Source organism: Chiloscyllium punctatum, chromosome 16, assembly GCF_047496795.1.
Source record: "Chiloscyllium punctatum isolate Juve2018m chromosome 16, sChiPun1.3, whole genome shotgun sequence".
NCBI lineage: Eukaryota > Metazoa > Chordata > Chondrichthyes > Orectolobiformes > Hemiscylliidae > Chiloscyllium > Chiloscyllium punctatum.
Genome location: NC_092754.1, coordinates 77942907 through 77966452, shown reverse-complemented (window position 1 = coordinate 77966452; position 23546 = coordinate 77942907). Strand labels below are relative to the sequence as shown.

At 44.5% G+C, this 23546-nt stretch overlaps 1 long non-coding RNA gene across 3 annotated transcripts in view; it reads left to right on the top strand.

Annotated features, from left to right (window-relative positions):
- Positions 1-23546, top strand: part of LOC140487214 (uncharacterized) — a 58896-nt gene that overhangs the window by 16938 nt on the left and 18412 nt on the right. For all 3 annotated transcript variants that reach the window (XR_011962771.1, XR_011962770.1, XR_011962769.1), the window contains exons 4-5: positions 10704-10772; positions 14294-14405. This is a non-coding gene — a long non-coding RNA (uncharacterized lncRNA). The remainder of the gene's footprint in view (positions 1-10703; positions 10773-14293; positions 14406-23546) is intronic.

Here is a 23546-nt window from a genome sequence, read left to right as displayed (position 1 = left end):
AATGCTTACCCTATCCATGGCCCCCATGTTTATTAAACCTCTGTAAGGTCACCCCTCAGTCTCCGATTCTCCAGTGACAGTAACCCCAGATTATTCACCAACAACCCGGGCAATACCTTGTTAATCTTTTCTGAGCCCTTTCAAGTTTGACAACATCCTTCCTGTAGCAGAGAGACTGGAATTGCAGAGAACTCCAATTGCGGTCTCATGTATTACTCCTGTTCCCTGAGTTCCCCAGTCTTTCTCCACAGTAAGTTCTGGAATGAAAAAATTGTTTAGGATCTTAGCAAATATCCTGCAGTTCCAAACATCGATGGCCTCATTGATTTTTAATGGACACTATTTTGTCCTGAGTTACTTATACACTCTTAATATACTGATACAATCACTTTTGGATTCCCCTTTCCTTCTCTGCTGAGGCTATTTCATTTAGCCTTTCTCCATTCCTGTTTTCCACCCAAAGTGTATTCCAACAGTCCCTGTATATCCTCAGGGATTCCCTTGATCCAGCTGGCTATACCTGACATGTGCCCCCTTTTCCTTGACCAGACCCTCAATGGACAGCCAGTGTTTCCGAATGCTGTCAGCATTGAGCTGCACACAAACAGGAACATGCTGGTGGTGATCGATCAGTTTATCTCACTTTTAAAATATTCTCACTTGCCAAACTTCCCTTTCCCTGTAAATAATTCCCTTCCCCAATCACATTTTGAAAGTTCCTGGCTAATACGATCAAGATTGGTCAGGCTCCATTTTATAACTTGCACTTGTGGACCAGGCCTGTCCTTTTCCAAAGCTGAATTTCAAACTACTAGAACTGTGGTCACTTTGGCAAAATGCTTTCCCACTCACACCTCAGTCCCTTTCCCTACCTTAATTCCCAAGGGGAGGTCAGGTTTTGCCCCTTTCTCTTTTCAGGCTATTTACATATTGATTGGGAGTTTTCTGGAACACAATTACCAAATTCCTCCCTTAAACACTGAACACTGGCAGTCCCAGTCTAGGTTTGGAAAGTTCAAAAACCGTGCCATTCCAGCCCTATTATTATGGTTGATATTTAAGATGTTCCGACATATTTGTTCCTCAGTCTGCCACAGATTATTCGGGGTCAGCAGTCCTATCGTATCAAAGTGATGACCCATTCTTATTTCTCTGTTCCACGAACATAGCTTCACTGGGCGATCCCACACGAATATCCTCTCTAAGTACTGCTGTGATGATTCATGCAATCAAAACCCCACCACCACACGTCCTCTCTTGCCTCGCCTTCCTGTAGCATCTCTACCTTTAAACAATGAACTGCCAGTCCTGCCCCTCCCTCAGCTGTGTTTCTGTAATAACTATAATATCCCAGTCCCATGTTCCAATCCATGCTTTTGAGTTCATCTTCCTTAGCTGTCTGACCCCTTACATTGAAATAAATGCAGTTTAATCATCAGTTTTCCCCCATTCCCTGCTATGTTCTTGCCTGCCTTGTCTGCTGAAATTGCTGTCTTTAACTCGTGCACCAGCCTCAATCTTCTTTCTGGCCTTACGTTTATTTAAGGTCCAACACCCTGCCAGAACAAGGTTATACCCTCTCAAGCAGCTCGAGCAATTCACCCCACCAGGATATGGATCCATCTCCTGCTCCCAGTTGAGGTGCCTTTCCCACCCTGTCTCCCTGTGCTGACACCTTTAGGGATCTATGGACTTGTCCTTCAAGGTCCCTGTATTCCTCAGTACTCCGCAATGACCTACCGTTCATTTTGTCTGTTCTTCTCTTATCGTACCTCGCACAGAGTATTACCTCACTTCAATCAGAACTAAACTCTGCTTAGATTATCATCCGATCGACATCAGACTGCAGATGGAGACCATCCTCCTCGCTGTGAACAACACCCTCACCTTTCATGTCATCTGCAAACCGACTGATGATACCTTCTGCTTTCACATCCGAGTTATTAATGTTCAATGGTTCCTGCACAGATCTCTGTGGTACACCCGGTGAAAGTATTCTGTCCACCAATTTTGCATCCAATTTGCCAACTTGCCTTGGAACCCAGTCCTTTTGGACCAGCCTTCCATGTTGGATCTTGTTTAAGGACTTATTCAAGTCCATGTAAACCACATCATCTGCACTGCCTTCATCAATATACTAAAGCACCATTTAAAAAAAAACTGAACTGAATTCCTCAGACAGTATCTTCCTCTGCCAAATCCGTGATGACTAAACCGAGTTGATCCTTACCTTTGCAAGTGTTGATTCATCCTCACAGTAGTTCAAAATAATTTCCCTCCCCGTGCTGTCAGACTATCTGCTCTGTAATTACCTGGCCCATCCCTGCTGCCCGTGTTGAACAAAGGAACCACATTAGTGATCCTCCAGTCATTCAGCACTTCACCTGTGGCCAGCAAAGTATTATATTTATCCACCAGGGCCCCAACAATCTCTGGGTAATTAGCATGGGGTCATAGAATGCTGGTCCAGGCAGTGACACCCACATCCCATGAATGAATCAATAACAATACATATGTCCCTCTCTACCTCTGCAAACCCCTCCAGCTGCAGCAATCCGTACTGGCTTTGTAACACCGTTCAGACCCTGACCACTCTCTGTAACACTCCCACCACCTCCAGCACCTTCACCTCTCCATGTTCGTATCATGTCAATAAACCCTGACAACGATTCCCCTTCCCATTGCCCCCCCTCCTGCTAGCAGACCCATTGCAATCCCTTTAAAACTTACTCTAAAACTCTCTCTCACTTCAGGATTTTAAGTACTTTGTGGTGATCTTCTCAGCCTCATAATCTCATATGATCCATTTTGTCCTGAGTGAGGGATCAAAGGGGATTTCTTGCTGAGTTTTTGTCTGTTTCAGTGGAATGTCCTTTTGTTGAGTATTTTACACTGTTCCTTCAAATGTTTTCCACTGTTCATTTACAGGCACATATTTCAGTCTGTTTCGCCTGTTTATCCTGGTCAGTTCTCCTCTCAAACTCATGTAATTGGCTATTTTTGTTTCTAGTTGTAGCTTGTCCTTTCTGTGATTCACTTTAAAACTTTACATTTCTTTAAACTGCACTTTATCACAATTTCCCAGAGGATCTCTCCAGGTGACATTACTCATTCACGAAGTTTTATCACACAAAGTCGCTCTGAGACAGTTACGTCCCTCGCCAGTTGCACAATGTGTTATTCTAAGAAACACTGAAAAAAATTCTCTGAACTCCCCTTCCAATATCACTGTTGTCAGTGTGATTGTCCCAGACTTTGTGAATATTGACGTTTCACTAAATGTTCCCCATGCCTGTATTAAACATTCCAATGAATTCCTATTTATTGCAGTGATGAGCCATGAAATGCTGTTCGGTGGGTGGTCTAAAACTGTTCTGCTGTTTGTGTCCTTGGCATGTAGTAGCCAGAAATTACATTCAGCCTGACTCTACTTCATGATCTGATGCCAAATGCTTTCTCTGTAATGCCTTTCTTACCCATTATTGTTAGCGTCGTCCATTTTGCCTGAATTTGCACAAGGTTGTGAACCATTGAATATTTACGTTCCACCTTTTGTTCACCCTGTAACCACATCTCTCTGGTGTCTAAATCTCTTTTATCTCTGTGTCACAAATCAATCTACCTTGTGCAGAGACTTTGTCCATTAATAAAAAACATAATTTACTCGTTCCCACAATTCCCTGTCACAAATGGATTTGCTGATCTACAGTTTAGTTAAACTTTGTCCCATCCTGTTCCTTTCTGTTGTCTTCAGTCACATTCCCACGCTGCTCTGATGCTTCATGTTTTCTCTTTGGATTTGGAAAGCTCCTTTCACCTGAACCCTGCCCCAGCATCCTCTCTGTCAGTTTAAAGCCCTGTCCATAAATCTACCAACGTGATTGGCCAGGACATTGTTCCACTGGAACTGTGCTGGGACCGATCTAAATGGATTTTTAAAAAAATCAGGTATGGGATGTGGATGTCTCTGGCTGACTAGCCTTTATTGCCCATCCCTTGCTGCCCTTGAGCGAAGCAGCTGGCTCGCCCATTTCACAGGGTCATTGAGAGGCACACACTTTGCTGTGAGTATGTCCTGCAGACCACATGAGAGTGAACTGTTGTCTTTCTCTGTGTTTGGATTTTTATCAATACTTATTTATGGATTGTTAATTCCAATTATTAAAACATATATTCATTTAAAATTCCACATGGTTAGAAGTTCGAAAGAAGAAGGGGGGTGGTCACTTTGTTGGGACTGTATTGTAGACTGTTGTAGACCCAACAGATACCAAAGGAGCAGATGTATAGAGAGATTGCAGATAACTATAGGAATATTAGAGAAGTGCAGGCTGGAGATTTTAATATTCCCTGTATTGACTGGGCCATCTAGAGTATAAAAAGACCTGGACGGAGAGCAATTTTTCAAAGGTGTCCAAGGGAGGTTCCTAAATCAATATGCAGAGGGCCCTACTCTACTCAGGCAGGTGCAACACTGGACCTCCCCTCAGAAAACGTGGTCGGGCAAGTGACTGAAGTGTCATTCAGAGAGCACTTTGGGTCCAGTGCCCACAACTGTCTTCGTTTTAACATAGTTATGGAAAAAGATCAGCAGGTCCACAGATTGAAGAGGAATACTGGAACAAGGTCAGTTTTGGGGCCATTCTGCAGGATCTGGCCAGCGTCAATGCTGTGAAATTAAAATTGCACATCGCCCAGTTATAATCCAACTCGCTTTGGAAGCGCTGGTGATCACTGTAACAGATGAAAGGCTGAAACTAAATTTGTTTGATGTTATATTCCATGACACTGTCATCCTGTTGCTATAAATTCTGTACCTTAGGATTGTGCTCCCCAACCACCTGATGAAGAAGTAGTGGTCGGAAAGCTAGTGCTTTCAAATAAACCGGCTGGAATGGAACCGAGTGTCGGGTGATTTTTAACTTTGTACACCCCCAGTCCGACACCAGCACCTCCATATTATGATTCTAATCGATTGGGTGAGTCTGTTTGAAGGAAAAGGAGCAACTGGCAAATGGGGGGCTTTTCAAATTCTGATCTCAAGAATCCAGGACCAGTATGACCCATTGGGGAAAAGGGAAAAGCTGGCAGGGTTAGGGATCCTTGGCTGATGAGGGATAATAAGGTTCTGGTCTTGAAATGAAGACTGCATTCATTGGGTTTAAGAATTTCGTATCTACATATTCTTAAAGACACGATCAATCTGTGGAGACCCTACAATCCTCTCAGTCCCTGTAACACTCCCAATCTGCAGAAGTCATTCCAATGTCTGTGACTCTTTCAATACAGTTCCTACAAGACCCACTATCGATGTGATATCTTTTCATTGCCAGCACCTACCCTGTCAATGTAAGCTCCTCCAGTGTCTCCATCCATCTACTCATTTCCACAGTCTTCTCCAGCTCTTCCATGTGTAAACATCACCCTCCCCTTCAACCCTTCCCACTCTGACCAAACTGGAGGAGGTTACTAATGCTCCCTAATCTGTGAAACTGTCTCCAACCAAAATTGCTGTCTTTGTCACTTGGAGAATCTGTCTGATTTCACACCCTCTTTATCTAAATAACCTGCAGAACCTAAGCCTTCCTGTGTCTATAAACATCTTCAGTCACGACTACCCTCCATACGTCTATTTGTTTTTCCAATCTGTACAACCCACTTTATCTCTGTACTCAGCTCCATTCACCTGAAACATTCCTGCCTGTGTAAAACACCCCATCCTATCAACATCCTTATCCCTGTAAACTGCTCCATTCCTCCCAACCTCCCCATCTCCATGAACTCCTGTAGGCCCGACAGCTCTCCACATTTCTGTAACCTCCTGTGGCTCTATGCTCCTCCCTCCCTGTAAAAGCACCTCCAGTCCCCACAATTCTCCCAGTCTGGGTCATCTGCTCCAGATCAGACCATTGCTGTCTCTGTTACCTCATACAACCTGAGCAACGCCTCCTATTTGTGTCACTTCATTCAGATCGCATCCTCTCCCACTTCCCGAAACCTCTTGCTGCCATCATACCCCTTGCTATTTAGAACATGGAATAGCACATTCCAGTACAAGCCCTTCCACCCTCAATATTGTGCTGGCCTTTTATCCTACTCTGAAGGTGAAACGAACCGACATACCTTACATTTTACTATTCATTGATGTGCCTATCCAAGAGTTGCTTAGATGTCTGTAATGTGTCTGAATCTACTACCACGGCTGGCAGTCCATTCCACGCACCCACCACACTCTGTGTAAATAACGGACCAGTCCCTTCCATGCCGACAGGATATCCCAACCCAATCTAGTCCTACCTGCCAGCACCTGGCCCATATCCCTCTGATATCTAAGCTAAACCTTCCGCCAATTACCTTAAACGTATGTCCCCTTGTGATAGCCATTTCGCCATGGGAAGTCGTCTCTGGTTCTCCACTCTATCTATGCCTCTCATTCCCTTGTACACCTCTATCAAGTCACCATTCTTCCTCCTTCGCTGTGATCAGAAAAGCCCTAGCTTCCACAACCTCCCTTCTATGGGCATGCCCTCCAGTCCAGGTAGCATCCTGCTAAATCTCCTCTGCACTGTCTTTAATCCTTCCTATAATGAAGCAAACAGAACTGTTCAAAATATTCGCAGTGTGGTCTAACTGGGGTTCTGTAGAGCTGCAGCAAAATCTCACACCTCTTAAATTCAATCCCCCTGCTAATGAAAGCCAACACACCATCCGCCTTCTTAACAGCCTGTCAACTTGGGTGGGAACCTGAGGGACACAGGATCCCTTTGTTCCTGCACGCTGCTAAGAATCCTGTATTTAACCACGTAAAGGTTTTCTGCAGAATCCTCCAATCTAAAACTATCCCTATCTTTGTAAGTTCCTCCGGTCCCTACAACACTCATAAACTGTGAAACCTCCTCAAGTCCCTATATTCCTAATGTCTGCAATATCCTCCCATCCTGATGTCCCTCCATATCTCTGTAACCCCCACCATCCTCCAGTGCTCTTCTGGGGAACATTGCAGAGGAAGGAGGAGTTGGAGAGTCTGGGCCATGTTCCGAGGTATGAAGGGCTGCAGAACCTGGAGGATGGTACAAATGTCGGAAGGGACGTGGGACTTGCAGAAGGTTAGAGGTTCCGGGATTCATTGAACCTGCAGGATGGGACAGGGTTGTGGAACCTGGAGGATATTATGATTTGAACCACAGGTAATTTTTGATTGGACCATTCAGCCGATCTTACAGTCATGCAGATATACAGCATGGAAACAGACCCTTCATTCCAACCCAGCCATGCCGACAGGATATTCCAACCCAATCTAGTCCCACCTGCCAGTACCTGGCCTATCTCCCTCCAAACCCTTGCTATTCATATATCCATCCAAATACTTCTTAAATGTTGCAATTGTACCATCTGTAAGATTGGCTGAAAGATCCAATCAAACATTACCTGTTGTTCAAATCATAACATCCTCCAGGTTCCACAACCCATTCATGGTCCCATCCTGCAGATCAGATTTCCCAACCCAATGTAGTCCCACCTGCTAGCACCCGGCCCATCTCCCTCTAAACCCTTCCTATTCATATACCCATCCAGATGCCTTTTAACTGTTGCAGTTGTACTAGCCTCCACCACTTCCTCTGGTAGCTCATTCCATATATGTACTATCCTCTGCGTGAAAAAGTTGCCCCTTTTTATCTTTTATATCTTTCTACTCTCACCCTAAACCTCGCCCTATAATTCTGGACTCGCACACCCCAGGAGAAAGCCTTTGTCTATTTACCCTATCCATGCCCCTCTTGGTTTTATAAACCTTTATAAGGTCACCCTCAGCCTCCGACTCTCCAGGAAAAACAACCATCACCTGTTCAAACTCTCCCTATAGCTCATCCCTGGCAACATTCTTGTAAATCTTTTCTGGACCCTTTCAAGTTTCACAAAATCCTTCCGATCGGAAGTAGAACAGAGTTGCATGCAGTATTCCAAAAGTGGCCTAACCACTGTCTTGTACAGCCGCAACATGACCTCCCAACTCCTGTACTCAATACTCTGACCAATAAAGGAATGCATACCAAGCGCCTTCTTCTCTATCCTAACTACCTGTGACTCGACTGTCAAGGAACTCTGTATTTCATTTGAAAAATTGCACAGACAGGTTGAGTGGCCCGAGGTCTTCTGGGTAATGCTAGTTCAGTCTAAGCTGGTAGGCAGAGCCAGTGAAGTATTTGCAGCGCTGTCTGATGAATGGGCGAGAGATAATGTATATGTCAAACAGGCTGTTTTAAGTGCTTATGGATTGCTTATGAAAGGGAAGCCACTACAATTCCCTTTACTGTACCATCGCTATCTGTCAAAGCTCCTTCAGGTCTATATCCTCCGAATCGTTGAAACCTGCTCTCACCATTGCAATCCCCATTATTTCCTAACGTTGTTGAGTCTCTAAAAGCTTTCCTATCAGGTTAATCTCCTCCTCTGCATACAACACTCCTAGCCTGTGTAATCCCTTCAATTCCTTCAGTTCCTATATACCTATGTATAGGTGTGACTGCTTTGTGGCCATTGTATTCTCATTTATATCTGCAAAACGCTCTGCTCACTGTAGCACATCCTATGCTCATAAGTGAATCTGGTCTCTCACAAGACTCTCTATCACTCTCTCCTCCAGTCTCGACAAGCTTCCCTATCCCTGTCGTATCTTGCAGCATGCACACCACTCACTCTCTCTGACATACCTTCCAGTGCATAAATTCATCTCTCCTTCTAACTGTATCCAGTCTACAACTTCATCCCTGTCCGTGCAACATCCTCCAGTCCATATACTCCTCTCTATTGCTGCAGCATTCTTCAGCTTATATCATCTTCCATGTGCTTGCAACATTCCCCAGTCCATACTACCCACCCTTTCCCTGTAATATTCTCCAGTCCATGCCATCCTCCCTATCACTGTGATATTCTCCAGATCCCACAACTATTGTTAAATGTACGACATCCTGGAATCCTGTGAATGTTTCTACACCCTGATCAACATAGTCCATGTAACGATCCACAACCCTACACACGTCCCTATCTCTGGAATCTAATCAAAGACGCTTTATCTCTCTAACTTCCTCCAAACAATAAAATGTTTTCTCCTGCGAACTTTCTGTAGCAACTGTAACTATGTTTAACCCTGCAACATTGTCACGCCCCCAAACATCTCTCCCACTCTGTGACCTCTAACCATCCCTCAAAGGCCCTCTCTCGGTGACACGCGCCATGCATTTGCAACAAGGCAGATGGAATGACAGCATTAACTGAATAGAACCGATATGATCGAACTGTTATTGTGGAGGTGTGGCTGCAGAATGATCATGACAGCAATGTGATTATTGAGGGGTTGTAGGGATTTAGACAGGATCAGCAAAAAACCAAACAAGGTCCCGTTTTGTTGTGAAGAAAGGACGCAGTCAGTGCATTAGTGAGACAGCCAATTTAATCTGGGAATCAAAATATAGAGTCATTTTGAATGGTCAGCTTCCAAATAGCAAGGGGGATCTGGAAGATCAAATCACAATCCATGCTCGTTGGTAAGTTGGATGCAATATTTTCTTGGTGATAGTTGACAGAGGCATTTGGAGTGGTGAATTTCTGATTGGACATCTGTGGCCAATGCTGTTTCACAAGGATCAGGACTGCGATGTCTGTGTGTAATTTATATCTGTGAGTCAGATGAAAAGGTCAGCAGTTTGAGTGGTAATTTTACAGACGACATTCGGAAAGGCATGTAATGATTAGGGATAGTTAGGGGAATTGTGGATAGTGAGGAAGAGTGTTCAAGGTTGCAGCAGTATGTAGATCAGCTGGAACGTTGGGCAGAGATGGGGCAAATTGAATTTCATCTGGACAGGTGTGAAGTGATGCATTTATGAAGCCAAATGGAAGAGAGAAGTACACTAATTGACTAGCTGGAAACATTGATAAACAGAGAGACATTGGAAGCTAGTCCATAGCTCCCTAAAAATAACAACACAGGATGTAGTGGTCGAGGGGGGAGTATGGTATGCTTACCTTTATTGGGCACAGTATTGAGTACAGACGTTTGCATGTCATGTTGTGACTGAATGAAACTTCAGTCAGCCATGTTTGAAAGATTGCGTGTCATTCTCGTTGCCACACTACAGGAAGGATGTGGAGGGTGTAACAGAGGGTTGGCAGAATGTTGCCTGGATGAGAATGTGTTTACTGTAAGGAGGTTGGACGCAATTGGATTGTTTTGCGTGAGTATCGGAGACTGAGGGGTGACCTGGTACAGGTATATAGCATTAGGAAAGGCGTGAATAGTGTGGATAGTTGGAATCTTCCTTCCAATGTAGAAATATGAAATTCTAGGGTGCATCGGTTTAAGGTGAGAGTGAGAAGTTTTAAGTGAGATGAATGAGGCCAGTTGTCTTTACCGAGAGGGTAGAAGCTGCTCGGGAGGTGGGAGAGGTGGAAATAAGAGCAAAGTTTTGAAGTGGCATTTAGACACAAACATGAACAGGCCGAGAATAGAGGGATATCGCCCATGTGCAGGCAGATGGGATTAGTTTAGACTACCATCATGGTCAGCACAGCCATGGTGGGCCGAAGGGCCTATTACTCTGCTGTACTGTTCTAGTTTATAACTTAACAACATCTACCCTGTCAAAGCCCCTCCAAATCCTGGATGTTTCATTCAATTTCTCTCCCATTCTTCAAAACCCCAGTAGGTTCAAGGGCAATTTTGAGTGGGAGCAGCGGCCGAGGAAAAACTAACCCGGGAGACTACAGCTAAGGTAAGACAGTTTGTTTCAAAATTACTTACCTGTAGCGGGCAGCGGAAGTGAGGTTGGAGCGCATAGCTGGGCGGGAAGGTAAGTGATTAGTATTTGAGTGGGTGATGGAGTTCAACCCTGCCAAGTGTGAGGTTGTCCATTTTGGAAGAACAAATAAGAATGTGGAATACAGGGTTAATGGTAGGGTTCTTGGTCAGGTGGAGGAACAGAGGGATCTTGGGGTCTATGTACATAGATCTTTGAAGGTTGCCACTCAGGTGGATAGAGTTTGTAAGAAGGCCTATGGAGTATTATCGTTCATTAGCAGAGGGATTGAATTCAAGAGTCGTGAGGTGATGTTGCAGCTGTACAGGACTTTGGTTAGGCCACATTTGGAGTACTGTGTGCAGTTCTGGTCGCCTAACTTTAGGAAAGATGTGGAAGCTTTGGAGAGGGTGCAGAGAAGATTTACCAGGATGTTGCCTGGAATGGAGAGTAGGTCGTACGAGGATAGGTTGAGAGTTCTCGGCCTTGTCTCGTTGGAACGGCGAAGGATGAGGGGTGACTTGATAGAGGTTTATAAGATGATCAGAGGAATAGATAGAGTAGACAGTCAGAAACTTTTTCCCCGGGTACAACAGAGTGTTACAAGGGGACATAAATTTAAGGTGAAGGGTGGAAGGTATAGGGGAGATGTCAGGGGTGGGTTCTTTACCCAGAGAGTGGTGGGGGCATGGAATGCGCTGCCCGAGGGAGTGGTAGAGTCAGATTCATTGGCGACCTTTAAGCGGCATTTGGATAGGTACATGGATGGGTGCTTAATCTAGGATAGAAGTTCGGCACAACATCGTGGGCCGAAGGGCCTGTTCTGTGCTGTATTGTTCTATGTTCTATGTTCTATGTTCTCTTCTCATTGGAAAATCCCGCCATCTCCAGGATCAGCCGAGTGAACCTTCCCTGGCCTGCCTCCAACACAAGAAAGTCTTTCCTTAGGGCACGCAACCTATTCATTATAATCTAGGTGTGGTCTGACATCATTTCAGCAAGACCTCCCTATTTTTAGACTCCATTCCCTTTGCCTTCTCTATGACCTGCTGATCCTGTAAGCTACCTTTTTCAGATTGATACACAAGGATTCCCAAAACCTTTGTGCAGTCAGTCTGAACCAAACGGTGTTAGCTTGACAGTAAGTCGGGAACGTGCTGGAATGTGTTATGAAGGATATGACAATAAATAATAACTGGATACTTAGAAACAATGGGAGGTGTATGATTTTATAAAAGGGGAATATTTTTAAATCTGATGGATTCTATATTTTGGTGTGACCATAAATGCAGAATAGATAAGGGTGGGGAGGCTAATTGCGGTAGAGGGATATTTGAAATTTCAGAAGCATTTAGACAAGTTTCAACCAGGGCTAAAACTTAGCTCGTGAGAGAATAGGGCCCCTGAAAGGTCAATGAGGCTGTCTGTGTGGGATCACTGCTGATGGGGGAGATACTGAACACATATTTTGTGTTCGGATTTACTATGGAGAAAGACATGGAAGCTCGGGAACTTGGGAAAATACATAGGGATGTCTTGAAAAGAGTTCACATTGGAGAACAGGATGTCTTAAAATGCAAAAAGTTAGATAAAACCTTGGGACATGATCAAATATACCCCAGCGCCTTGTGAGAAGCGAGGGAGGAAATTACAGGACCCCTTCCAGAGATATTTGCATCATCAACAGCTAGTACGGACCAGTGAGACTGACGGCAGGGTGGTAAGTTGTTGGAGGAGATTCTGAGAGAAACGATCATCGTGCATTTGGAAAGGTCAGGACAGATTAACGATCGTCAGCATGGCTTTGTGCACGGGAAATCATGCCTCAAACCTGAGTGTGGAGATAGACAAGTGAGAGGTCAAAGCAGAGCAGTACACGATGTCCACATGAACTTTAGCAAGGCCTTTGACAAGGTCCTGCATGGCAGACTGGATCGTAAGTTTAGATCACACATAACCAGGGAGTGCTCACTAACTAGATACAAAACAGGATTGATGGTAGGAGACAGCATGTTCATAGAGGGTTTCTGCTCAAAATGCAGGCCTGTGACCAACGGTGTGCCATGGGGTTCGGTGCGGGTCACTGTTGTGCATCACTTATATAATAAATGATAAGCAGGAGTCATGATTATCAAGTTTGTGATTGAGACTGAAATTGGTGATAATGTGGACAGTGAAGAGGGTTATCGAAGAGTACAATGGGATCAACAGTACTGCTGGACCAGTGAGGTTAGGAATAACAGGTGGAGAATTGCAAGATGCAGGTACACAGTTTTTTGAAAGTAGCGTCACAGGTAGACAGGCTGGTGAAGCAGGTGTTTGGGATGGGGTCACCCTTCATTGGGCAGAGCATTGAGAGTAGGAGTTGGGATGTCATGGTGTATCTGTACAGGACATTAGTGAGGCCACTGTATAAGCATTGTTGATTATCTGGTAAAAATCAACTAGTTCACGTATGTCCTTTAGGGAGGGATATCTGACATTCTTACCTGGTCTGGCTCACACGTGACTCCAGTCCCACAGCAATATAACTGACTCTGAGCTGCCTCTGGGCAATTAGTAGGAGGGCAATGTATGCTGGTCCATCCGGTGACATCCTTAGGCCATGAATGAATCAATGAAAAATGCAGATGTCTATCCCTCCCTTTGCAAACAGCTCTAGCTGCAGCAATCTGTACTGGCTTTGTAATGTTGTTCAGGCCTTTGCCCCTCTCTGTAACACTCTCACCACCTCCAACACCTTCAATCCTCCCTGTTCCACTACTCTGATTAAACACTGACAATATTTCCACTTCCTACTGCACTCCTCCACATTTCTAAATGTTGGTTACTTCAGAATTGATCGGTTCTTTTTCATCTCTTAATCAAATCGGCCAAGACCGTCTGAAGTGGGGAAGGAGTATTGGGAAGGTGTCGAGCACCTCGAGACTTTCTGTGGGGAAAACGGGAATCCAGGAGAAAACAGCACAAGGAGCGCGTGACCACACACCCACCCCCTTCCCTTGGCCACCTTCTGCCCCAAGTGTAACAGAGTCTGTGGAAAGCCACATCGGTCTGTACAGCCAACTCCAGACCTCCCCTGCCCAACCCACCCCACCCCGAGAGTGGGAGAGTTAGTCTCGTCTGTGACCCACCGCCAAAGAGATGATGAGATAGGAAGGTTGAATCCCCTCACAATTATCCCAGTGCCTTTGTTACAAATTCAAACAATTCCCTGTTAATGCAGTGTCTAATAATATGCTATCACTCACTATCTCTCCATCTGGTATCCCTCGCTGTGTCGGTCTATTTACTGCCTCTGTCAGCATTTCTGCCTCTTACAGATGGTCTGAGATCCTGAGTCAACAGAATTGTCCATTCCAGAGACATGCAGCAGCACAGGCAAGGGATGGAGACTGGGATTATCGAGATCTCTGCTGTACTCAGTGCCACTCTGCATGAGTTATCCTCATTGCATCAGTCGAATTTCCCATTCTGTCTATTTCTGTGTCATGCAGGTCATCAGGATGTTCCTAACTCCTGTCTCATCCATCACCTCATTGAAGACAGTTGGTCAGCCAGAGAGAGATGGAGAGGGAGATCTGGAGCCTTCAGTAAATCCTACAGCCGGTAAGATCACTCACAGTAAACAGCACAGGGTGGAGGTAGGAGAAGTCTATATTCATACCTGGAAGATAGGACATAGATACAGAGCTGGGTAAGGAACAGCAACATTCTAGGCTTCATTCCCACCATCTTGTGAGGGTCCTGCTTTCACCTCTTCTGTACTGGTCCTCAATGCGACAGCACAGGGGATCGCAGGCACCAATCCTGGCCCATGCCGATCTTTGTAATATTCTCCAGTCCCGATAATCCTTCCTCTGTTTGGAATCTCCTCTAGTCCACACCATTCTCTGTGTCTCTGTCTCTGTCTCTGTCAGGTTCTCCAGTCCCTAACTCCCTAATCCCTAACCTTCTCCAGTAGATACTAAATTCCTTCATCCCTGTAAATCCTGACAGACCTGTCTATCCCTGTAAGCTCCTCCCACCAATACCACCCTCCATGTCAATGTATTTGTCTTTAACCTCTCCATCCGTCCTTACCTATGTAATCTTCTCCAGCTCCTACAACCCTTCTTAAACTGTGAAAAATTTGTAATCTCCTTCTCCTTCTCCAATTCTTTGATCTTTATCTTGTTAAATTTCACCCTCATTCCCGACACCATACCCCTCCCGACCACAGGAACCTCTTTCAGTTTGTGCAACCCTCCCCATTTGTGTAACTGTCTCCAACCCAGTAACCTGGCATTCTCCATTGCCTTCCTATCTATGAGGCCTCCAGAGTCTAGAAGCCTTCTTATATCTGTAAATGTCTTCGGTCAGGACAACCTTCCATATCTCTGTTAGTATACACAATAATCTCCGAGATGAAACAGCCCCCTGTCTGTGCCTCTCAGCCTGCCTGCCTCTCCCTACATCTATCCCTATCCCTATCTCCAGAATCAAATCCAGCTCCCTTTATCTCTGTAAATTCCTCCAATCCCCCCAAACCCCTTTGTCCCATGAACATTCTTGACCAGATGTAACTCTGTTTAACTCTAACATCCTCGAGTCCCTGTAATCCTCCCTATCTCTGTAACCTCTACCCATCTGTTCAACCCCCTCCCACTCCTGAGGAATGACTCCCTGTATTCGCCATAAGGCAGATGGAATGACAGGGAACAGATATGATGGAACCGTCATTCCGGAGATTTAGCTGCAGAATGACCATCACTGGGAAGGGAATATTGAAGGGTTGTTTTAATAGAGTCAGTGTCAGAGAGATGTACAGCATGGAAACCGACCCTTTGGTCCAACCCATCCACGCTGTGCAGATATCCCAACCCAATCTAGTCCCAATATGCACACTAGGCATAAAGCCAACAACTTATGAAGGAAGCTTGAGGTTAATGCATTAATGAGACAGTCATGTGGATCTGAATATGAAAAGTGGAGCTGAGAATAAGCAAGCAGCAGCAACCGTTAGCAGGAATTCTTTTGTAGGCACCAACCTGTGATGGGAATGTCAATATGGTTACAGTCGGGACACTGAATGTACTTATGGCAAGGGCAGTACAGTAACTGTGTGACAGTGGTCTCCATGCCGACTGATACAGCAACGAGCCTGTTGGATTGAATTAGTTGGTGTGAATATAAATGGCAGAATTGTAAGGGTGTAGGAGGGGTGTAGTAGTATAGGGGATATGGTGTATTTGAATTATCAGAAGCCTTTATGCAAGTTTCAATAAGGGTTAAAGAGTAACTTGGGAGAGAATAGGGCTCCTTAAAGATCATAAGGTCGCCTATATGTAGAACCAGAGGAGATGGGTGAGATAATAGACAAAATAGTCTTCTCAGTATTTACTGTGGAGAAAGACATGGAAGCTCGGGAACGTGGGGAAATAAATAGTGATGTCTTGGAAAGAATCCTCAACAGAGAAGAGAAAGTGCTGGAATCTTAAAACAAATAAAGCTAGATCAATCCTCAGTAGCTCATTAGGTCAATGCTAGAATATTGTGGGAAGCTAGGGAAGAGATTGCAGTAACCCTTACAGAGATATGTATACTATCAACAGACACAGTAAGATGTTGGAAGACTGGAGGTTGGCCAATGCTGTTCCATCACTGAAGGACTGCAGGGAAAAGCCCGGAAATTACAGCCCCGTGAGACCAGTGATGGGGATGTTGGTGGAGGAGATTCTGAGAGAAAAGAGATCCTTACATTTACAAAGGCAAGGGCTGATTTGAGATGGTCAGCATGGCTTTGTGAGTGGGAAACCACGTTTCACAAACTGGATTGACTCTTCGAGGAGGTGGCCAAGGATAGATGAAAGCAGAGCAGTCAACATTGTCCACATGGACTTTAGCATCTAGTCAAGAGGAAGGAGGAAGTTTACTTAAGGTCAAGGAAGCAAGGATCAGACAGAGCTCCAGAGAGTTACATTGGATGGCACGGTGTCTCAGTGGTTAGCACTGCTACCTCATAGCACCACGGACTCCATTTCGATTACAGCCTCAGGCAACTGTCTCTGGGGTATTTGCGCATTCTCCCTGTGGGTTTCCTCCAGGTTCTCCGGTTTCTCCCCCATAGCCCAAAGATGTGCCAGTTTGGTGCCTTAGCCATGCTAAATTACCCATAGTGTTCAGGGATGGGTAGGTTTGGTGCATTAGTCAGGGCAAATGGAGAGTAATAGGGTGGGGGAATGGGGCTGGGTTGGATACTGTTTGGATGGTTGATATGGAGGTGCTGGGCCAAATGGCCTGTTTCGACACAGTAGGGATTCTCTGAAGGTACCAGGAAGGAACCGAGAGACGGACTTAAGGCAACTAGAAGGGGGCATGAAAAAGCATTGTTGGGAAGGATTAAGGAAAACCGTGAGGCATTCTCCACTTATGCGAGGAACAAGAGCAAAGCCAGAGTGAGGATAAGGTCAATCTGGGATAGTGAAGGAACTTGTGCCTGGAGTCACAGGAGGTAGGGGAGGTCCTTAATGAATACTATGCCTCAGTATTCCCTGCTGAGAAGGGTCTTGTCGTTTGTGAGGACAGCGTGAAACAGGCTGATGTACATGAACAGGTGGATGTTAAGAAGGAGGATGTGCTGAGAATTTTCTAAAAGATAAGGATAGAAAAGTCGCTGAACCAGACTGGATGCGTCCAAAGTTACGACAGGAACCAATGGAGTGGTTGCTGCGCACCTGGTGATGACCTTTGCAGCCTCACTGTCCACTGGAGTCGGACCAGATGATTGGAGGCAGGAAAATATTATTCCCTTGTTCAGGAAAGGGAATAGGGATAATCCTGGGAATTGCACATCTGCCAGTCTTATGTCTGTGGTGTGCAGATTATTGGAGAGGACTCTGGGAGACAGGATTTATTATTCCTTGGAAAACCCTAGTTTGATCAGAGACAGTCAGTATGGATTTGTAAGGGGCAGGTCATGCCTTACAAGTCTTATCGAATCTTTAGAGAATGTGACAAAACATCTTTATGGTTCATTCAGAAAGTATGGAGGCATGGGGTACAGGGAAACCTGTGTGTATGGATACAGGATTACTGGCCCACAGAAGACAGAGGGTGATGATAGATGGAAAGCATTCATCCTGGAGCTCAATGACCAGTGGTTTTCTGCAGGGAGAGGTTACAGGACCTCTGCTCTTTGTGAGTTTATGAATGACTTGGATGTGTGATTGAAAGAGGGGTTAGTAAGTTTCCCAATGACACGAAGGATGGTGAAGTTGTTGATAATGTGGAGGGCTATTGTAGGTTGCAACGGAACATTGACAGGATGCAGAGTTGGGCTGAGAAGTGGCAGATGGAGTTCAATCTTGGAAAAGTGTGAAGTCATTCATTTTGAAGATTGAATTTGAATGCAGAATGCAGAGTTACATGTAGGATCTTTGGCAGTGTGGAGGAACAGAGGGATCTTGGGTACCAAGTCCATAGATCCCTCAAAGTAGCCACCCAAGCTGATACGCTTGTTAAGAAGCAATATATTGTGTGGGATTTCATTAGTTTGGGGATTGAGTTTTAAAGCCGTGAGGTTATGCTGCAGCTCTATAGAGACCTAGTTCGACCCCACTTGGAATATTGTGTTCAGTTTTGGTCCCTTCATTGCACGAAGGATGCGGAAGCTTTAGAGAAGGTAAAGAGGAGATTTACCAGGATGCTGCCTGTAATGGAGAACATATCTTATGAAGAAAGGTTGAGGGAGCTAAGGCTTTTCTCATTGGAGTGAAGAAGGACGAGGGGTGACTTGGCAGAGGTGAACAAGGTGATGAAAGTCAGAGATAGAGTCAATAGAGAGAGATATTTTTTACCCTCATATAAATAGTTATTACAAGGGGGTATAATTTTAGGGTGGTTAGTGGATGGTGAAGGGGAGATTTCAGAGGTAGGTTCGTTACATACAGAGTGGTGGCTGAGTGGGATCCACTGCCAGCGGTGGCGGTAAAATTCGATGTATTAGGGACATTTAATATACTTCTGGATAGGAACATGGATGATAATAAAATGAAGGGAATGGAAGTTAGAGTCATAGAGATGTATAGCATGGAAACAGACCCTTCAGTCCAACCTGTCCATGCTGACCAGACATCCCAACCCAATCGAGTCCCACCTGCCAGCACCTGGTCCATATCCCTCCAAATCCCTACTATTCAAATACCCAAACAAATACCTCTTAAATGTTGTAATTGTATCAGTCTCCACCACTTCCTCTGGCAGCTCATTCCATACACCTACTACCCTCTGCATGAAAAAGTTGTCCCTTAGGTCTCTTTTATATCAATCCCCTTTCATCCATAACCTATGCCCTCTAGTTCTGGACGCCCCAATCCCAGGGAAAAGACTTTGTCTATTTACCCTATCCATGCCTCGCATAATTTTGTAAACCTCTGTCATGTCATCCCTCAGCCTCCGACGCTCCAAGGAAAACAGCACCAGCCGGTTCAGCCTCTCCCTATAGCTCAAATCCTCCAGCCCTGGCAACATCCTTGTAAATCTTTTCTGAACCCTTTCAGGTTTCCCAACATCTTTCCGATAGTAAGGAAACCAAAAATGCTCGCAATATTCCAACAGTCCTGTACAGCCGCAACATGACCTCCCAACTCCTGTACTCAATACTCTGACCAATAAAGGAAAGCATAACAACGCCTTCTTCACTATCCTATCTATCTGCGACTCCACTTTCAAGGAGCTATGAACCTGCACCTGAAGGTCTCTTGGTTCAGCAACACACCATAGGACCTTACCATTAAGTGTGTAAGTCCTGCTAAGATTTGCTTTCCCAAATTGCATCACCTCGTATTTATCTGAATTAAACTCTATCTGCCACTTTTATTTTTGATCTTATGGTCGGATAAAAGATTGGCATGTCATCATGGCCAAAGGATCTTGTTCTGTCCTGTTCTGTGTTCTACGTGTCGTATGGTAAGCTGGGTAATAAGCTCAGATCAGTGTAAAAGGTTATGGCGTTCAGGAGGAGTTTGTCAACTGGACAGAAAATTGGGCTTGATGGAGACAGAGGGTGGTGGGAGACATGTTGTTTTTCTGACTGGAGGCATGTGACCAGCGGTGAAGTGAGTCCCCTGCTGTTTGTCATTTGGATAAATGGTTTGGATGGGAATATTGTTAAGTAAGTTTAAGTAAGTTTTTTGAGTGACACTGAAATTGGTGGTAAACTGGACAGTGATGAAGGTTATCTATGATACAACAGGATGAACAGTACTGCTGGGAAAGTGGGCTGAAGAATAGCAGATGGAGTTTAATTAGATAAAGGTGAAGTGTTCCATTTTGGTGAAACAAACCAGGGTGGGACCTGTACAGATAATGTTTGGGCCCTGGGAATGTTGTCAGTCAGTGACCCAGGGATGCAGGTACACAGTTCATTGAAAGTGGTGTCACAGATAGACAGGCTGGTGAAGCAGGCGTTTGGGATGGTTTCCTTCATTGAGGAGAGCATTGAGAGGAGGAGTTGGGATGTCATCTTGTATCTGTACAAGACATTGGTCAGGCCACCATAAAAGCGTTGTTGATCAGTGGGAAGAACTCATCTGGTTCACTGACCTCCTTTTGTGTAGACCATCTGACATTTTAACCTGACCTGGCTAACATGTGACTCCAGACCCACTGCAATACGGCTGACTCTGAGCTGTCCTCTGGGTAATTAACAGTGACACCCACATCCCATGAATGAATAAATAAAAATACATATGGCCCTCTCTACCTCTACAAACCCCTCCAGCTGCAGCAATCCGTACTGGTTTTGTAACATCGTTCAGGCCCTGACCACTCTCAGCAACACTCTTACCACCTCCGGCACCTTTACCTCTCCCTGTTCCTTTTGTGACATTGAACCCTGACACTGATTCCCCTTCCCACTGCCCAACTTCTGCGAGCAGACCCTTTGCAATCCCTTTAACACTTACTCTTAAAACACTCTCACTACAGGATTTTAAGTACTTTTTGGTGATCTTCTAAGCCTCATAATCTAATATGATACATTTTGTCCTGAGTGAGGGGCCGGTGGGAATTTCTTGCTGAGGTTTTGTCTGTTTCAGTGGAATGTTCTTTTGTTGAGTGATTTACACTGTCCTTTCAAATGTTTTCCACTGTTCATTTATAGGCACAGATTTCAGTCTGTTTCGCCTCTTTACCTTGGTCAGTTCTCATCTCAAACCATGTCATTGGCTGTTTTTGTTTCTCGTTGTAGCATGTCCTTTCTGTGATTCACTTTAAAACTTTATATTTCTTTCAACTGCACTTTATCACAATTTCCCGAAGGATCTCTCCAGGTGACATTACTTATTCACTAAGTTTCATCACACAACGGTCGCTCTGAGATAGTTACGTCCCTAGCCTGTTGCACAATTTGTTATTCAAAGAAACACTGAAAAAAAATTCTCTGAACTCCTCTTCCAATATTCCTGTTGTCAGTGTTTGTCCCAGATTATGGGAATATTGAAGTTTCCCAAAATTATCACAAAGTGTTTATTAAAAAATTCCAATGAGTTCCTGAGTAATGCAGTGATGAGCAATGGAATGCTGTTCGGTGGCTAAAACTGTTCTGCTCCTTGTGTCCTTGGCAAGTAGTAGCCAGAATTTACATTCAGACTGACTCTACTTCATGATCTGAGACCAAATGCTTTCTCTGTAATGCCTTTGTTATCCATTATTGTTAGCGTTACCCATTTTCCTGAGTTTCCACAAGGTTGTGATCCATTGAATATTTATGTCCACTTTTTGTTCACCCTGTAACCACGTCTCTCTGGTGTCTAAATTTATTTTATCTCTGTGTCACAAATCAATCTACCTTCTTGAAGAGAGTTAAAAATCACACAACACCAGGTTATAGTCCAACAGGTTTAATTGGAAGCACACTAGCTTTCGGAGCGATGCTCCTTCATCAGGTGATAGTGTGGAGCTCGATCGTAACACAGAATTTATAGCAAAAAATTACAGTGTGATGTAACTGACATTATACATTGAAGAATTGATTGTCTGTGAAGCCTTTCATCGTTTAGAATACAGTGATAGTTTCACTTCTTTCATGTGTAAATCACAAAACATTTTTTTTAAAGTTGCATTCTCGGGTTAGCTGTTAACAATGGTGATAGCTAGACAATATGTTGAAGGTGTTAGACCCCTGTGTTCTCTGTCTATGCCCTGATGTTTAGATTGATTCTAATCTAAAAAGTGAGATAAAAGTTTGACATAAATTCATGCAGTTTTTGAGCGCAGAGTTCTACATGAATGCATGCAGTATTTGATCAAAGTACAATGTAATCCTGCAAGTGCAAATTCACCCCACAAAATATATGTGTGTCTGTGGGTCTTTGTCTGTCTGGGGTGGGGGTTGTGAGTGTGAGAAAGTGTGTGTGTAGTGGGTGCAGAGTGTCTTAGGTCTGTGAGGGAGTGCATGTGTGAGTGTGTGTGTCTATAAGGGTGTGTGTGGGTGTCTGTGTGTACCTGTGTCCGTGTGTATGTGAGAGTGTGTGTGTGTGTAGGAATATCTGTGTATGTGTGTGTAGTGCAATGGTGATCACCTGTAATGTTCTGAGCTCATTCCATACACACACCACCGTGTGCATAAAAAAGCTGTCCCTTCAGTGCCATTTAAACCTTTCCCCTTTAACCTTAAACCTATGCTCTCTAGTTTTGGACACTCCAACCCCTGGGAAAAGACCTTGAATGTTTACCCAATCCATACCCCTCATGTTTATATAAACCTCTGTGTGGTCACCCCTCAGTCTCCGATGTTCCAGTAAAAACAACTCCAGCTTATTCAGCAGTAACCCTGGTAATATCTTGTCAATCTTTTCTGAGCGCTTTCAACTTTCACACCATCCTTCCTATAGCGGGGATACTGGAATTGCAGAGAACTCCAAATGTGGTCTAACGTATTACTCTTGTTCCCTGAGTTCCCCAGTCTTTGTCCACAATAAGTTCTGGAGTAAAAAATGTGTTTAAGGTCTTAGACATATCCTGCGATTCCACACACCAATGGTCTCATTGATCTTTAAGGGACAGCATTTTGTCTCGAGTTACTCTTTTACTCAATATATTTATACAATCACTTTTAGATTCTCCTTATCATTCTCTGCCAAAGCTATTGCATGTACACTTTCTGCAATCCTGATTTCTACCCAAAGTGTATTGCTAAAGTCCCTGTGATCCTCAGGGATTCCCTTGGTCCATCTGGCTCTCCCTGACATGTGCCCCCTTTTCCTTGACCAGACCCTCAGCAGACAGCCAGTGTTTCCGAATGCTGTCAGCATTGACCTTCACACAAACAGGAACATGCTGGTGGTGATCGCTCAATTTATCTCACTTTTAAAATATTCTCACTTGCCAGACTTCCCTTTCCCTGCAAATAGACTCACCAACCACCTTTTGAGAGTTCCTGGCTAATATCGTCAAGATTAGTCTGGCCCCATTTTATAACTTGAACCTGTGGACCAGCCCTGTCCTTTTCCATCGCTATTTTCAAACTAATAGACTTGAGTCACTTTGGCAAAATGCTTTCCCATTCACACCTCAGTCCCTTTCCCGACCTTGTTTCCCAAGGGGAGGTCAGGTTTTGCCCCTTTCTCTTTTCAGGCCATTTACATATTGATCGGGAGTTTTATGGAACACAATTACCAAATTCCTCCCTTTAACACTGAACACTGGCTGTCCCAGTCTAGGTTTGGAAAGTTTAAAAACCCCAACCATAACAGCCCTATTATTATG